Below are 6,006 nucleotides of genomic sequence, written 5' to 3' on the forward strand. Positions count from 1 at the left end.
CTGATAAAGCTTATAATACTGTAGTTTGCAGTCAATAGGAATGACCTTAAAAAACTAATAAGGTTTTTTGTAATGCCCATGGCTTTTCAGTTGTCAACATAAAGTTTTCTGGGCATTAGCCAACATGTACATTATATGCTGTACACATGTAGGCCTATATTTTTTTTCTTCAATTACACACTACAATGGTTGCTTCTATATTATGTTAAAAGTAGGATATATAAGACATGGAGGTACAGTGAAAAAAAATATGCAATGTCTACATGTAATACACTCATTATGTAGCTGTTGAATGTTGTAATGTAAAGACTGGACCAAAAAAAAGCAATGTGAATGTATAATTTTGCAATCAGTTGAGAAACATACATGTAGGCTAGGTCTGAGAATGACAAGGCACAATATTTGTGATGAATGAAGTTAGAATGTAAAATGAAAATCATTTGTAAAATTGACACACAAAGGTGTCTGGATAGCGGATTGTAAGACCCCTGCCCAATATACCAATATCAGCTCTTTGTTGATAAAAAATATTCTAGACCAACTGGTACATGTAGGTCCATGATCACAAGAAATAATGAAAACGGCAGGCTTCTAGGCCTACACTGAAGCCAATATTCACTGCACCTCACTGCCTGTAAACAGCTGGTGAAACCACAAAAGACATTTCCCCCTCTCCCCCTCCCTAGTCTGCTATGCAGACTCTGAATGGCTCGTGAGGTGGGATCTGCAGCCTAGACCTATGCAGACTCGTTGAATCAGCTGAGGTACACACTGCAGATACATTTGTAGACTACCCCCTCCCCATTTTAAGGGAACACACAATACAATCTAGACAGTTATATGTAGCTTTATAATGTACCAGTACACACAGTTCATAAAGGATTTAGCTGGCTTTGTTCACATACTTGGAACTTGGCCTTTCTGTTTCCTGGCATTGTTCACACTAAGCCACTCTATGAAGCAGGTGTCTGTGTGGGAGATACCCCCTTTGTTCTCTCCTCCTTTAGAGTTCCCTAAAATCTGTTATTCTCTATAGGGATGGGACAGTGTGAGGGCCCTGAGGGGGTGTGAAACTCATTTGAAGGCATGGAGCGTGGAGCGATGGACCCCTCATTTTACCATCTCCTTGGCCCAACTGAGTAGTGACTTTACTGTATTGCACAATACCCTTTTCACTTAAATAGTGCCTGTGCCATCTATATTATTTTCCTTTTGTCAAATTACAGTACGTAGGAGTGTTTGATTCAGGGAAATTTGAATAGAAAAAAGTAAATGGCCAGTGTAGTGAATCATACACATTGGCCTTACACAGAAGTTCTTTGTGAAAGAAACAAATTGTCATTGGTAAACAAACAATTGACAAGATTCAATGAAATAATGGCCAAATTTTCATTTCATTCAACATACATTGCAAAAGGCCCACAAATACAAGCATGTGGGCCTACAAGTACAGTACATGATGATGTTGTCCACAGACTCGTGATCACGAGTCAATATGTACTGTAGAGATTGTTTTGGTCTTTCACTACAATAGAATGTTGTAACTTATATTACAGTGTACCTAAAGCTCTGCAGCTGGAAACACAAATGTTTTTATTTTGAGGAAAATTGAATAACCGTACACTATATACATGTACAAGTAGGCCTGCATACAATTTATTTGAGTATTGATTGTCTATGTTCAGAGCTATATATTTTCTAGAAATATCAGCTTGCAGTACATGTACATGCATGTAGGCCTAAATGATGATGAAACATGAGACAGCTTGATGGGAGCAAGAAATATCTAGCCTTTTTTGCATTGTATACATGTTTAGAAAGAAAAGTGGCGTTTGTAAACAACTGATCCCAATGTACATGTGGCATAATAGACCCTACGAGTACGGGGGAAACATGTCTGCATAAATCTATTGAGGACAACTCAAGAGAAACAAGAAACAAAATAACAACATCAACTCATACACATGTAGACCTACATGTATGAAAAAATATTAAACCAAAAATGGTGTCTACAGGTACTCCAATATAGCATAGGTTGGACTCCAATTAACCCTAGCAGAGCACCATCAATTAGTCGAGAGCAGACCTACACGTCACTATGTGTACAGTGATATGAACATGTACACTGCATGTCTATTGATTTACACTCGTGAATAATCAATGAGATGACTCATCGTGAAGGTCATGTGATCAGCAAGCTCAGTTAAATGCAATACTATTATTAATAGCATCAATTGCAACAAGTGAATGACATGATCATTTTATAATCATCCTTTTGTTTTATTGATACATAGTGGTTCCTACTGTACAATTGCAGAACGGTGACAAAACTTGGAAGTTTTATACCACAGATTGGTTCCTTGGACAAGTAGACTCTACAAGTACCCTACAGATACATGTAGTATGTATAGAGCCTACATGTACAATGTAGGCCTACAGTGTACTCATGGCACTCTACTTGTTTCCATAAATGTACATGTATACTTGTAATAGGCCAACTGCAATTTATTTTTCATAATTGACTGCAAAATAAAATGATGCATGGGTAAGAGTGGGTCTGTAGGAGCTGTGTGTGCACAAGGTAACTTTATAGGCATCGTTTAATCCACGAGGCGAAGCCTAGAGGGTTTAGACCGTAATGCTAGTAAATACCGCATGCACACAGTTCCATTGACCCAAGAAAGAAGTATCTTGTGTATACATGTATATTTTTGTTTTAATCAATTATTATCAGGCAATAAAAAAGTTCATTGGAATACGTTTTGCATCATTTGAATTCAATTCTCAATTCCTTCATGTACATGGAGTAGTTCTGTTTGAATTTCCGACAATAAAATTACATATTGTAGCCCTGCAAAATCTATCTACACCCATGTAGACAATAAACAAGATTCCTACATACTGAATATGAAATCTTAATTCATGTAGGCAATATACTTTTTTCTAATCAAGTTTGGAATGGTCAGGCCTATAGTGCAACTGTATTTTTTTTAAAAAAGAAATTGACCCAGTAAACATGAAACTTTCAAACAATTAAATAGCGTAGGCTGGCATTGAATCATAATGTAAGTCGCTTATAAATACACATGGGCCAACCATATTATGTATAATGTATGCCTACAGTAAATACAGCACATGTACTTTTTATGTACATACACGTACAGACTACAGTACATCTACAATGTACATATTTGGGGGCATTTACCAAAGCACTTTTCTTGTAGTGCTGTAAACAGCTTCTAAACTGTATATAAGTCTTCAAATTCCACAAATACTTTGAGAACTGTATATAAGTCTTCAAATTCCACAAATACTTTGAGATCTACACCTAATACATGTACAATAATGAAAACAATAATAAATCCTTCAAAGCAGAAAGTACATGTATTCGTAGGCCTCTAGAGTTCACTATTAAACCCTAATATTGTGAACACATCTAGGCCTTACCGCCCTTTCCCACAGAAAAAAAATCGTAATTTGAATGATGATTCCAGTGAAAAATAAGGCTAATGACGAGCACGTGTGAAACCGAACTAGAACATGATTAGAATCACGAATTGAAATTCTACTCCAAAGGTGAATTCCAGTTAATTTTCACTCAATTACGGTATGAATTTTGCGTGTGAAAGGCTTGACTTCCAAAATAACTTTTTTGGGGGCGGAGCTTACGTGACTTTTTAAGCACTTCCGTAGATAATTCAACTGTCATGCACTCATCGTAGTTCGTATTTGCGACGCAGTGCTTTGATTGACAAGTCAACAAGGGCACATCTCGCCTTCGCTCAGGAATTTGAATTCCAATCACAGTTTTCGAGTGAGCGTGTGAATGTCCGATGATTCTAAAGACGAATTGAAATCGTCTTTTAATACAATGATTCAAGATTAAAGTGTGAAAAGGCCCTATATAGACATGAAGATATCACACTTGAACATTCCAAAAAAAGGCCTTTAGTGTATTAAAGGGTTTTTAATATAGGGCCTACCGTGGACATGTACATGTACATGTTTGAAGTGTTTTCTAGCATGAAAATAGTAATTTTCAGAAAAGATTATCATTCTTCTGTACATACAGATTACCTAATACCCCAAACTTTTCTTTTCTTTTTAAGCGCACTCTTTTCAAAATTACTTGACAGAGATTTAATTTTTACAAAGAGTATCCATTCTCACTGCATTCCTGGAAGGCTTAGCCAGTGAATTGATAAAAAGCTAGGCCTGCAGTGTACATGGACAATGATGCAATAGGTGCCATAGAAATTCAAGCCAATTTCAGAACTGGGCCTATTGTGCTTGTAGGCGACACACATACGGTAGTTTAAATATCACTGAGGAAAATGGTCTAAACATTTTGCAGTCCACATTTACAAACTTGTGAAATATAATTTCTAAATATTAGTCAACTATTCCCCCCCAAAAAAAAAAAATTAAAAAATCTGTTCATCAAATATCCCTATGTTGTAAAAATAACTTCGACTTCACTTTCAAAATACAGTGTATGAAATGGTCTGTGGATCCAATTTTAAAAAATCTTTTCCCTTAAGGGGAAGTCCAAGAAAAGGTCACCCTAGAAGGCAAAATTTCATCTCTAATTTAAGAAGTTATCTTTGGTGGGGTAAGAAAGCCCAAATGTTGAATTTTAAAATTTCATTAAGAAAAATTTGATAATATGCATATTTATGCTAATTTGGGGCACCTAATTTTGCATAATTTCTAAAATGAGTGTTACGTATGGGACAATTATAAAAACTCATAGAAAATCAAAACAAAACTTGTGAGATTTAGTCATAGGTGGGACATGGACCCCCTAACATCTTTATTTTTTGGGGGAAAAAGTGGTGTCATCTAATTAAATATGCAAAATGGGTCTTGTTCAAGGATGGAATGTCCCATACATAACATTTTAAGGATGTTTTTTTAAGTTATTTTTCATATGTTTGTCATTTTGCCTCCGACGAAGATTCTGCTAGGATCGAGAAGCTTAGGCCCCTTTTGACTTTCTAATTTTTCATAATACAATACAAGTTTGTATTGTTGCATCTCTGGGAAGTTCTGATTTATTAAGTATGAAAATGTTATACCACAAAAAGTTTCAAAAGTATAGTTTACTTTTTAATTAAAAGTTAATAAAAAAATTGTTACATACGGGACATGTTACGTATGGTCCATTTACGCACAATGTCAATGGGGAGATTTGTGTACAAAGTGAATGGAGAATCAGATTTCAAGAGTGCTCTAAAAAGTGATTATTTACCTTTTCGTTTAGTTTTTAAAGATACTGATTAAATGAAAACAATCAAAGTGAAAAAATCGTGAAAACAAAAAATATGACAAAAATAAAAAACAATAGAAATACATAACAAATTCATGAAACCATGAAAAATAAGAAAAAAAATTGTTGAAATGGCTAATTACCTTTTCAGTCATAATAGAACATTAAAAAAAAATCAGATTTCAAGAGTGCTCTAAAAAGTGATTATTTACCTTTACTTTAGTTTTTAAAGATACTGATTAATGAAAACGATCGAAGTGAAAAAATCGTGAAAACAAAAAATATGACAAAAATAAAAAACAATAGAAATACATAACAAATTCATGAAACCATGAAAAACAAGAAAAAAAATTGTTGAAATGGCTAATTACCTTTTCAGTCATAATAGAACATTTAAAAAAAATCAGATTTCAAGAGTGCTCTAAAAAGTGATTATTTACCTTTACTTTAGTTTTTAAAGATACCGATTAATGAAAACGATCGAAGTGAAAAAATCGTGAAAACAAAAAATATGACAAAAATACAAAACAATAGAAATACACAACAAATTCATGAAACCATGAAAAACAAGAAAAAAAATTGTTGAAATGGCTAATTACCTTTTCAGTCATAATAGAACATTCAAAAAGAAAAAAACTCTTTTTTTATCTCCATATTTTAAATTATTTTAATTTTTGAAATTATGGGGAAATTGTGTATACATGGCAATTTCTCCTACATGTATTAAAGTCTATGCA

Source organism: Lytechinus pictus, chromosome 5 (assembly GCF_037042905.1).
Source record: "Lytechinus pictus isolate F3 Inbred chromosome 5, Lp3.0, whole genome shotgun sequence".
Classification (NCBI taxonomy): Eukaryota; Metazoa; Echinodermata; class Echinoidea; order Temnopleuroida; family Toxopneustidae; genus Lytechinus; species Lytechinus pictus.